This window comes from Pholcus phalangioides, unplaced genomic scaffold (assembly GCF_987345545.1).
Source record: "Pholcus phalangioides strain wild (caught in Gottingen) unplaced genomic scaffold, Ppha-v1.0 ptg000016l_1, whole genome shotgun sequence".
Classification (NCBI taxonomy): Eukaryota; Metazoa; Arthropoda; class Arachnida; order Araneae; family Pholcidae; genus Pholcus; species Pholcus phalangioides.
In genome coordinates this window covers 1333947-1346684 of record NW_028301609.1, presented here as the reverse complement: position 1 = coordinate 1346684, position 12738 = coordinate 1333947, and the positions used below count along the sequence as shown (strand labels likewise).

Genomic DNA, 12738 nt, shown 5'->3' with positions numbered 1-12738 from the left:
GATGACATTAGCAACAGGGCGGGCTGCAGCATCAGTGGTTTCATATATTGGAAACAAAAAGTTTTTTGCCTGCTATGGTAGGTGTCCATCATTTCAATGAAACAAACACTCACGTAATTTTTTCGCTTCGTTGATTCATCGGGTATTCAATGTCCGATGTAGTTCTCCGAGTCCCTAAACTTTGAATTGTTCAGCTTTTTCAAAAGGTATGTTAGATGATACTAACGTGTCGCACATTTCCTTGAAATGGATGATGTAGACTGCTTACACTGTTCAAAGAGGAGTTGAGATGATTGAGACTTTTTCTTGAATGCTCAATTCCCTTTTTATGCTTATTCCTTCCAATGTGCTGTGTGATAGTAAATTTCTTTTCAGCTGCAACATCAGTTTCACACACTTTGTGCAAAACAAAATGATTCCATCAGTAGAAAAAACATCCTCCCCCCCAATTTCTAGCTTTTGTAATGTTTTGAAGGGACAAAATTTAGATGGTTTGCTTCCGGCCATTATTCAAATTTCAGCAATCCTCGTTCGGTTCACAGGCTTGAGAAAATTTTCAAGTTATCGTCTCTTGCGCTCTAATTTATCTCTAGAAAAAAAAAAAGATGCTGCTGCTGGTCAACAACAGACACATATTGTGAGGCGGAAACCATTTCCAAGTAGTGGGCCGTGTGTTTAATTTCCTTCCGATGCATTAATTTAGAATCCAACGCTTCTTTTCCTTTGCTTTCTTCTACCGATGAACGGTTTAGATGACTTCTTATCTTCGGCTAAAGACTTTTGAAGTTCGCATACCAATGCAATCTGTTGTTGTATTTTTCACTGTGTGACTACAGCCAAATTATAAACTCTCTTCTGTCCGGTTACCACATTTGGGCGAAAATATTTTATTTTGTAACGTGTGCTTTGTTTCTTGTTTAAATTGAATTCCTTTATCACGACCGAAGCCGTAATTTAATTGCTTGAAAAGCGGTTTGATTGGAGCGTTTTATAAATATTATAATAACATTACTCACAATGTAATTAGCACACAGATATATATTTAATTTCTTTCACCTTTTACACTCTGAAAATTTTTTAGGAAATCGAAAAATACTCTAAAAATGCCAAAAGATGCTCCGAAACTTGAAAAATGCCAAAAAATTGAAATGTCATCAACATCCGAGCCTTGCTTATAACCATACTTGCCAACCTTGGAACCCAGTCTCTCCGTATAGGCAGTGTTCATTTCCAGGGGATTCACAATTTTTTTTTGTCATGACTTTTTCTTTAAATTTAAAACAATTTTGTTCAACTTTAGAAAAAAAAAATTTTAATCTGAAATTCTATACACAAACTAGCAGTAACACCTGGCTCTGCCCGGGTTTTCTTCATATACTGGGAGCATTAAAAAGTGACAAACCATCGTTTGGGAACGAAGGTAACCAAAGTAGACGTTCCAATGGTCATTGTTGCTGGACAATTTTTTGACCCTATCGGGCATTTGCCCAGCTCTGACGAACTTTGAAATGAGCTCATCGTTTAAGTTGGGGGGGGGGGGCTGTTTGGTACACACACAAAATTTAGCAGAGATTGGTATGGAATTGTAAATTTGTAAATATGTTACTGCTAAAGCCCGAAGTTGGCCACTTCACGAAGTAGCCAGTTCAGTTGGCCGGACCAATGTCCAAAATTCAGGCTTTTGCAGGTCCTCATATAAGTCGATCCCTATATATGTATCACTAAGGTATCGATATTCACATTTCTTTTTTTGATCGTTAAGGTTGCCATAGCTAAATATAATAATTATGGTGAGCTTTGGCTAATTATAAATGGCCATAATTATCACAAAAAAAATTCGCCAAAGCGGCGATGACTCCGACTCATAGGGATCGATGTACCCTATGATTTAACATGTCTAACTATGATTTAACTATGATATAAAACATGTATTTAAAGAATAGATACACATACAGGGATAGACACACAGAAAATCAATTTTATATATATAGATGTCGATTTTTCCGTTTTACAGCGTCATCTGTGACTGCAATTTTAACTTTTATTAATCAAAAAGATGTCCAGGCCATGATAAGTTATCTTAGTGCAAATCACACATCTTTATGTCAATCGTTGATTTGTTATTACTTTAATATTTATTCTTGCCAAATGCGGTGGAAAGATTTATTACACATTCTTGACGCTCCCACTTGCTCATTGGCATGACCCTTGTAGGGAACATTTATTTCTCTTCCGTAATTTTGCCCTTTCCAACTGTTTTTAATTATTTAAAATTAAATTTTATTTTAAATAAGATTTGAGTCAATGAAACAATCTTTTGCTTCGTTTCATAAACTGAGCAGTTTCCTTTATTTTGAATCAATTTACTTTTAATGATATTTTAACTAGCGCGTTAGTTATTTACTATGTTAAAAATGGGGCTGGTCCGATTAATCCGATCGGTTAATCGATCAATTGTTGATTGCAATTAAAAAAATTTTGTTAAGTGTTAATAGATTCGATCAATTCGATTAAAATTTTTATCAAAAGTTTGTGAATTGATACGATTTTCTTTAGAAGAAACCGATCAGTGATGTCTTATAAATCATGTTCTGTACAGAACATTTTGGATAAGTGACCATATTAAGAAAATGTCTGAATCAATACATTTTAATCAAATGAGATTCAATGAAAATTGATGATTTCAGTTTCAAATTGAGTGTGATGGGAGTATTAGAAGACGACCAAAATTTATTGTCTCCGCTAAGAACAGTAGTTTTTCGCATTCTTGTGAGCATCAGCTCATCTCCTCACAAGTACCATTCGGGAGGAGTTTCTTGGAAAACTATAAACGAAATTATAAACGAAAGTAGTTTCGAAATCAATGAATAATTACCAAAAATAACTGTTATTTTTCAAAAAAAAGACAAGATCCAAGTAAAGAAATTTCAGGTTTTGACACAATATGTTCATCATATTAAACTGTTTGAAACGGGCAGCCTTAATTTCTTAACCTATTCCTATATTTGTTTCCATCTACCGAATAGGTGAATGAAATGAATAAAATACATTTTTATAGAATCTATTAATATTATATGGTCATAACAAATATTCGATTAAAATTCGATTAATCGATTAAAAATTTTGATTAACCAGTTAAAAATTTTAATTGATTCCCAGTCCTAGTTAAAAAGTATGAGACTCTTAATTCAAACGATACAAATTTTTCCCTTTAAAATATGTAATTTTTTTAAAGGAGTTATTATAAGAAAATAAATTACAGTTAAATTACATGCATGAAGTGTTGTCTTTTTTCCTCCTTAAAAATTGAAGGGAGTAAAATTGTATAAAGAGAAAAAATATAATATTAATCGCATTGAAAAATTAGGTATTTTCCCCATTATAATGAATTCTTCCAACGATTATAGAATTCTCGGACAATAAACATATTTTCCGCGACTAATCACGTTTTCTTTCTTATTCCATAATTTTTCTTCAGATGTCATGATAATAATTACTAAATTTTTATGATAGTAAATATTTAAATTCTACAATCCTATATTTGTGATCTTTCTGTGTCTTCGAGATTTTTTTATCATGTACGTTATTTTGAGCGTTGAAATTTCTGAGTGGTCACATTATTAACATAATTGTAGTCATTCAAATTTGATGATTCTGAGTTTCTAATCATAATCTGCGATTTTAATTATTGAAATTTCGTGAACATATTCTTCAATTGACTTCTATAATTGAGATTTTATGGTCGTTATATATTCGTTAACAGATTGCGATCGCTATAATCTTGCAATTGTATTCATTACTAGATTATGATTATTCAAATATACCATTTATGCCTTTATGCTTGTTGACTGTGAAAATTTTATGATCGTGATCTCATTCAAATTTTTCATGATTGCATTCGTTACGTGATTTTAAATCATTCAGATTTTTTTGCATTCATTACACGATTTTAATCATTCAGATTTTTTGCATTCATTACGTGATTTTAATCAGTCAAATTTTTGTGCATTCGTTACGAGATTTTAACCGTTCAGATTTTTACATTCATTACGCTATGTTAATCATTCAGATTTTTCCTGATTACATTCGTTACGTTATTTCAATCATTCAGATTTTTCAGGATAGCGTTCATTACGTTACGTTAGTCATTCGAATTTATCATGATTACATTTCTTACGTGATTTTAATCATTTAGAATTCATTTGCTACGTGATTTTAATCAATTCAAATTTTTCATGATTGCCCTCGTTACGTTATCTTAATCATTCAAATTTTTCCATTCGTTACGTGATTTTAATCATTAAAATTTTGCATATAATTTTACAAAGCCATTTTTCAAATCTGAAATCACATCTTCGATAACAACAGAAAACTTCTAAAGCATATTCAGGTTTTTTTAAACATAATAATAAACAACGTGACATAAGCCGCAAGGCTATCAGGAACTAAATATTGAATTCATCAAAATGAACGAGCCAATATGAATGAACATTATATATCACATTAATCACAATATCACATTTTCGTGGATCACCAAAACACAAACGCCATATTAAAATTTTGTTTTATTCAAAATAAAAGAGGAAAAAAAAACACCGTTAGACGATATCCTAGACACGGTGCATAATTTAATGTCTACAATGTATTCCAGACCCACCAAAGTGTCAAAAATACATATCCAGAAAATGTACTAAAGTATAATAAAAGTTTAAAAAAATTGCAAAATAAAAGGGTGTAAAAACGTAAGGGGGCAGAGGACAAAAAAACAAAATCATGGTGGAGGGTGGTTTTTTTAAAATGCAATGAGGTAGTCGTTATCTAGTGATAATCATCGATTATTTTCGCGATCGTATTCTTCAAGTGACGTTATTTTCATCATTCAAGTTTTTGCTTTCGTTTAGTAATTTCAATGTCAGATTTTTCATGATTGCATTCATTATGAAACCTCAATCGTTTAGATTTTTCATGATTGCATTCGTTACGAGACCTCAATCGTTTAGATTTTTCATGATTCGATTCGTTACGAAACCTCAATCGTTTAGATTTTTCATGATTGCATTCATTACGAAACCTCAATCGCTTAGATTTTTCATGGTAGAATTCGCTACGTAATTTCAATCATTCAGATTTTCCCTGATTGCATTCCTTGCGTGATTTTAATCGTTCGGAATTTTCGTATTTATAAAGCCATCTTTCAAGTCTGAAATCACTCTTTCGATAACGACAGAAAACCTCTAAGACAACACATATTCAGGTTTCCAAAAATAATAACAACATACAACGAAACATCAGCCCCCCACAACTTCACGGTAAAAGAAATATCAAGAATAAATTTATACACGCATTTCAAAGAATACAACATTGAATTTATCGAAACCAACGAGCCGATGTGTGAATGAACAATCATGCATCTCACAATGACAAAATCTCACAGATTTCCTCGGACCACCAAAACACGAACGCACGAGTACCTTATTAAAATTGTATTCAAAATACAAGAAGAAGAAGAAGAAAACCACGTTATATATAGACGATATCTTAGACACACGGTGCATAATTTAATGTCTACGACGTGTTCCAGACCGACCCTTAAGTATCAAAAATAGATCCGGAAAATGTACTAAAATATAATAAAAGTAAAAAAATGCAAAATGTAAAAAGGGATAAACGGGTGTAAAAACGCAAAGGGGCAGAGAGAGAGAGAGAACGAAACAAAAAACAAACATGGCGGAGGGTGATCTTTTTAAAATGCATGAGGGTTTTATCGGATTGCCTCTCCATACGAAATTTATATGCGGAGTAACAACAACAACAGAAGAAGGAAAAAAAAAAGATCTTTTCCAAAAAGATCTGGATTTTGCAAATGAGGAAAGAACAGGAGAAAACTAAAAGAAGAGAACGCGGGGGTGGGGGGGGGGCATTTTATGTGTAGCCCCATTGCATACTTTGATAGCAGTTGCTTACTAATGTGTGTTCGTGTATGTGAGAGAGAGAGAGAGCGAGAGTCGCTCTTTCCTACTTAATTCATCGGTTAAAAGGCCGAGGAGAGGGGATACCCGGGATGTATATTAAGCGAGTAATTATACAGCAGCAAAACCTTTACAGTAAAAGCGATGCAAAACTCCTCACTTTCCATATAATTACAAATGGAATACGAGAAACCCAATGGAGGCCTTGTATGTGTGTGTGTGTGTGTGTGCTCATATTTATTCACAAAAAATATAGTAAAAAAAAATGGAGAGAGAGAGAGAGAGAGAATGAGGGGTGTTTTGTGAGAAGATAGATGATAAAACCCCGCCATTTGCTGCGAGTACGGCCAGGGCTCCGGAGCCCCCGGCGAAGCGCTGCGCGGAACCGTCGACGGGCGTCGTGCGGCACGAGGTCGTCGGAGAGTCTCGGGCGGTGTTTCGGGTTGGTTTGGAGCATCGGTTGCCGGAGGTGGAGTGGAATGAGACGTTTGGTCATCTCTCTCTGGCTATTCCAAAAGCTGGTGTTCAACCCCCTTTTTTCTTTTTAGGTGAGTGCGGGCCACTTCGTTAATCTGTAAATGTGCCGTGGACCGCTTTAGTGATCTAGAATAGTGCCGCGTTTCACTTAAGTGCTACTGTAAATATGTTTCTCGAGTCGCTCAAGTGAGATATGAAAATGTGCTGCGGGTCACTTCAGCGATCTTTAAATGTGCCACGAGCCACTTCGGTGATCTGGTGGAATTGTGCCACGTTTCACTTGAGTGAGCCTAAAATGTGCCGCGAGTCACTCTTAAGTGATCGGGAACTGTGCCACATATTTCTTAAGTGATCGGGAACTGTGCCACATATTTCTTAAGTGATCGGAAAATATGATGCCGGACACTGGAGTGATCCGTAAATGTGCCGTGGGTTGCGGAGGATTCTAGAACTGTACCGCTGTGATCTGTAAATACGCTGCGGACAACTTGAGTGATCTGGAACTGTGCGTGCCGTGGGCCACTTAAGTACTCTGGAACTGTGCCGCAGGTCACTCAATTGATCTGTAAATACGCCGTGGGTCATGAAGTCGGTGCTCATGGGGGTCACTGATGTGAAGCTGCACCGCGGGCCACTAATCCTGGGAATGTGCCGCATGTCATTCAAGTGACCTCTAAATGTGCTGCGAGTCACTCAAGTGATCTGTAGATAAACTTTGGGAGTCACACTTGTATGATCTGTAAACAAGCTTTGGATCACTTGCGCGATCTGTAAATGCGCCGCGGGTCCCTCGAGCGATGTGGAACTGCTCCGCGGGTCACATAAATGATCTGGAAAAATGTGACGCCCACTTGATTTTACGACATTATCTAATGTCGTGACAGCTTATCTTGAGGTCGTGGGCCATAGACACACACACGCACACACATCAGATGACTCCCAGGGCCACATCTAGCCCGTGGGGCCGAACATTGTATGATCTATTACATAGATGAAACCTCTATATAGTTACCTTCTTCTTCCTTACAATTTTTACTTGAAATCGTGAGGAAATTTAGGTTGAGATTAGTTATAATATAAATTATTTTTTTATATACTTATAAAGCTTTATATTTAAATTATTTTGGGACTAAACGAATTTGATTGGTTCTCGGCAGGTCCTCGTGAGACATTCGTCGACGAGGAAATTGTGTCTTCAAGATTCCATCGAGTGAAATTGAGCAAATCATCATCATCATCATGAAAAATGGTAAGTTTCAAATTCCATTTATAGTTCAAATTTTTATAAAATCAAATTCCATTCCATTTTTCATAGTCATTTTAGGCACCTTCCAAAAGTTCATTAGGCACTCATTGCCGATTGAAAAAAGATTTGAAATTTTAGAAAAATCAGGAAAATTCTCAATTTGTGAAATATGTAATGATATTACTTACCGGCCCGCAAAGTGCTTCTACTATTCAATTTTTCTTTTTATTTGTTCTTTTTTGCTGGTCCGTAAATTGGTTGAAAGATACTGATCCAAGATAATTATTTTACATGTAAAAATTCACCACTGAGATAATGCATTTGTCCATTTATAAAATTTAATTTGTTTTTATGATCGCATTTTGGTATATTTATGAAACTGATGAAGTAATTTTATGAAATTCTACCAACTAATACTTAAATTTTACAGAAGAAATGACACGCGTATAAGATCAAAAACAAGCTTTTTTACTAGGGCTGGGAATCGATTAAAATTTTTAACCGATTAATCAAAATGTTATAATCGGCCACTCTGGGATAGTAAAATAAATCAATAAATTTGATAAACAAACAAAAAAAAGAGACCTAAAGGGTATACCGATTTATAAATAACATACTGTACTTAAAAGGGCTCCGCCATAGAAATTATGCGCTGAAAAGCGAGTCAAAAAAAGTTGAGAACCACTGATATAGGTACATAATTTAAGCATCTTATTTGTTCGTTTTAAAAAATTAAGTCAAGTGACAAACTTTTGACGCAAATTTTAATGAAGTTGAGATCGATCCGATTAATTCGACAAAAAAACTTTGAATCCGATTGAAAATTAATCGATTAATCGGATCAGCCCTACTTTTTTACCTCTACACATTCCGAGATCGAAATTTCTTTTTAACAGCTCGAAATATGTAAATGAATATTTTGAAATTACGGTGTTAAACAATTTACAGCGAATAAATTTCCTTTTATATTAAATACCGTAATTACGTTGTTAAAAAACATTGTTTTTTAAAAAAAAACCCATTTTTCTTTTAAAAGAACATTAGTGGAAAATTAATTAGATTCATTGAAGGCTTGGAAATTAATTTTCTATAAATAAATTGAATTCACAAAAACATGAAATTATGTTGCTATTCTTTTTTTCAAAGAATTTTTCCAATTCCCCGAGTTTTCTGAAACATCATTTATATCTGAAATTTAATGGAAACATTAATATTACCACTGCAATATATAAATAAACACGATTCATTGTAAGATTTTGTTTTTTTTTTAAATATTTATTATTCATTATTATTCATTCATTTAAATATTTAAAAAAAAATAACCATTAGAATCATTTGAAGTGTTTTATAAAAGCAAAGAAATATTTTATACAGAATTTCATGTTGCAAGTAATCTATATTCATGAACATGTGATTTGCAGCTCATGCCGAGATCTTTTACCAATGTTTAATAAGTTATAGTCCTCGTAACTGGTTGTAGCCAGAGACGTCGACATGAAGAAAATATTGGGAGGGCTGAAAGTTGCTGGTGGTCCCGTATATACGGGACTCAAGCGGGAAGGAGCATTGTATAGTTTTTTTTTAGAAATTATTAAAGATGGGGGGGGGCTCAGCCCCTTAAAAATTTATTGGGGGGGTGCTCAAATGGTCTTAGCCCACTAAGTTCTGGCGTCTATGTTTGTAGCTATGCTAATACAGTTTTTATTGCATATTTGTTATGCAAATATAATGAGTTGATTTATACTTCTTTTTTTATACTATGAATGCTTTCATTCACCATGCATGTGAAGATCACAAAAACAACATGACTAAATATTGGTAGTGAGGACGGCTCTCGCCCAGCCCGATGCTTCACGGAAATAGATCTGTTCTGTATATTATGCCGATTTCAAATCGGAAAAAAAGGTCATTTGATCTCACCCTGGAATCGAATCTTGGTCCTCTTGCAAAGCCGGGCCAACGCACTGCCATATACCCTCTATTTCAGCGCCTCATGCCACAGTGCGTTATACGGGGTGTCCGGCAAGTGTATAATGCGGCCTTTATCTCATCAACCGTATAGTTTCAATTTGAAAAATGTTCAAAAATTACGTGAATATGTGTCACAAAGTAAAAAATCTAAAGTTTTATACGGTTCCCCAGTCTCCTAACTTATAATTAAAAAGTTGTTGCCCTGTCTCTCGTGAAGCCAACAAAAAAAATCCCCATGTTTCTTAGTGCAATATTCATTGAAATATTTGAATTCAAAAAATAAAAATCAGAGAACAGTTGGGAAAGGACATCATAAATGAGGGGAAAGGATTGTTGCCCGCGCTCGTGCGTTAGCTTTTGCTGTTATTTCCCAACTTTCCTCAGATTCTGAATTAAAATATCTCGGTGAATATTGCATTTAGAAGTGTGGGAATTTTTTGTGAGGTTCAGAAGAGACAGGACAATAACTTTCTAATTGTGGAATTAGATGACTTGTAGACCATATAAAAATTTGGAATTCTTATTTTGTGACACACTGTATTTTCACTCTCAAAACTGGTACAGGGTAATTTTCGAACGCTTTTTGATCATTTTTTTAATTGAAATCATACCTCTACGACGGACGGTTGATGAGATAAAGGCCAAAGGCCTCATTAGCACTTACAGGACACCCTGTATATGTGTATTTATTTATTATTTATAAGTAAATCTACATATATATATAATTTTCTGCGTGTGCGCGTGCGCTCTCTATACAAATCTACGATCGTCATTAGAAATTTAAATCAAATTTCTAATGACGTTTTTCTAATGAATTTTAGTCAAATTTAGATCGACCGTCACCAAATTTTGCATATATACCAAACAGCACCCGGATTGAACGATAGGCTACTTTAAAAGTTTGTCAGACCTAGGCAAATGCCCGAAATGGGCAAAAAACAATGCGTTTCAGACATGCACATGCCTTTGCAATGGTTTGTCGCTTCTTTAATGCCGCAAAGTATTATGTATAATAAGTTTATGTTTTTTATAATGATTCGACGCTTTTTCAATCCTCCCAGTAATTGAAGGAAAACCCGGGCAGAGCGCCGGGTATTATATATATATATATATATATATATAGCTATTTAAGTTTATAAATTTCAAATCTCTCTTTACATACGTCCATCTCGCGTGTACGGGTTTTTATACCCCTAGACTTGCTATTAAGACAGAACAAAAGGGTCTAAAGAGAAGGAGTAGAAGAAAAGCCATATTTCTCAAGAAATTTCTCCAAAAAAAAAGGGACGCATATAATAATATAACCTCTTCACTTGGTGCAACTCCGCACAGTCGTAAAAGAGTCCGCAACGCTCTACTTTATGTGCCACGGGGACATTATTCATGAATTTATCCGCCATTTTTACTCATTTTGTTTTTCATTATTTTCCTCTTCTCTTCGGTCCTAAAATACTGAAACAAAATAGAAATTATAAAATAATAGGCGAGAGAGAGAAAGAGAAAGTTTATATTTATGGTTTTTTTGGGAAAATATATATATAGCAATGACCCCATGTAGTAGTAATAATTTTTGAAGTATTATAATTATTTATTTTAAGAATTTGACTATTTTTCCGCGAATTTTCGAGCTGCTTCGTAACCAGTTATTTTATAGGGTAATGACACCTTTTATAGATGTGAATTTTTTTTTTGTTAGAGGTGCTCACGATTATAAAAAATGATGGGAATAATAGGATTATGTAGTTTTCTCGCGTAAATTTAGATTTTGTTCGCATTAAATGTATTTTAATTTTACTTGAAATATGAGAATGTGTTATGAGTGGATGGAGCCCATTAGAGCCCGGATCAGTATCATATTTTGGCCTCTTTTTTAGCATTATTGTATATAAATACTTAAAATCAAAAAATTTTCAGTATATGTGCACATTTTTGAAGGTTTGTTTAAGCTCAATTTTTTAAAATAATTTTTCAAATAAATGTTCATAATATTTTCATAACATCTGTTTTTCCCCTCGCAGGTGAAATTTATCGAATTAATACATATTTATAAAGTGTTTTATGAATATTAATCGTTTTATGGTAAGACTTATTTCTAGAGATATGTCAGTGTTAAAATTTTTTTTTTAGAAATTGTGCCAAAATTCTTTTGTTGCTGGCATTTTCGTTATTGAGCAGCTACAACAAACTGAAAATTAAAAAATGCCTGAATAAAAAATATGTGGAAGTTATTTGCATATGCGGTACATAAATATATATGAGGGGGATATTTTTTGTGAATGAAATACATATGCACTTAAAAAATAGAAAAGATGCATTTTAAAAACACATTTGCTTTTTTTTTTTGCATGGTGATTTTTTTTAATGCATATTTTCTCATTTTTTGTATATATTTCGGAATTTTTGACGTTTTCAAGATTTCTAGTGCATATTCTGGGGGTGTTTTGGAATGCATATTTTGGAATTTTTAGTGCACATTTTGGCATTTTAAGTGCACATTTTGGCATTTTAAGTGCACATTTTGGCATTTTAAGTGCACATTTTGGCATTTTAAGTGCACATTTTGGCATTTTAAGTGCATATTTGCATATTTTAGAGTATATTTTTGCATTTTTAACTGCATATTTACATATTTTTAGAGCATATTTTGCCACTTTTTAGTGCATATAATCCGGGCTCTAGTTATGATTGTTATTTTTACTGTACAAGATGCAATGTATTTTTTTTTTACTGTCATTTGAATGATATTGCTAGAGCACAAAATGTTTTTTGTTATGTCCGGATAATTCACCGACAACAATTCACCTCAAGGAAAATTCACCCACAGCAATTCACGAAAAAAAAGTTCATCGCTAGGAAAACTCAACAACAAACCATTCATTACAACAGACCAACACGAGTGAGTAAGTGAGCGAGTGAGTTAATGATTTAATCAAGTTAATTAAGTGATTGAGTGAGTTAATGAGGTCAGTAAGCAGGCGAGCAAATGTGTCAGTGAACGAGCAAGTGAGTAATTCAATAAATGAATTAGCAATTATGTGAGTGGATGGCTAAGCGAGTAAGTGAACAAATGAGCAA

The 12738-nt window shown here is 33.8% G+C and overlaps 1 long non-coding RNA gene across 3 annotated transcripts in view; it reads left to right on the top strand.

Moving 5' to 3' along the window:
* The window catches only part of LOC149074857 (uncharacterized), a 164880-nt gene that overhangs the window by 66421 nt on the left and 85721 nt on the right, over nt 1–12738 (top strand). Inside the window, exons 1-2 of one of the 3 annotated variants that reach the window (XR_016194296.1) lie at nt 6300–6517; nt 7604–7695. This is a non-coding gene — a long non-coding RNA (uncharacterized LOC149074857). Of the gene's footprint in view, nt 1–6299; nt 6518–7428; nt 7505–7603; nt 7696–12738 lie in introns of those variants that run through there. The other 2 variants (XR_016194298.1, XR_016194297.1) reach the window with 2 other exon arrangements.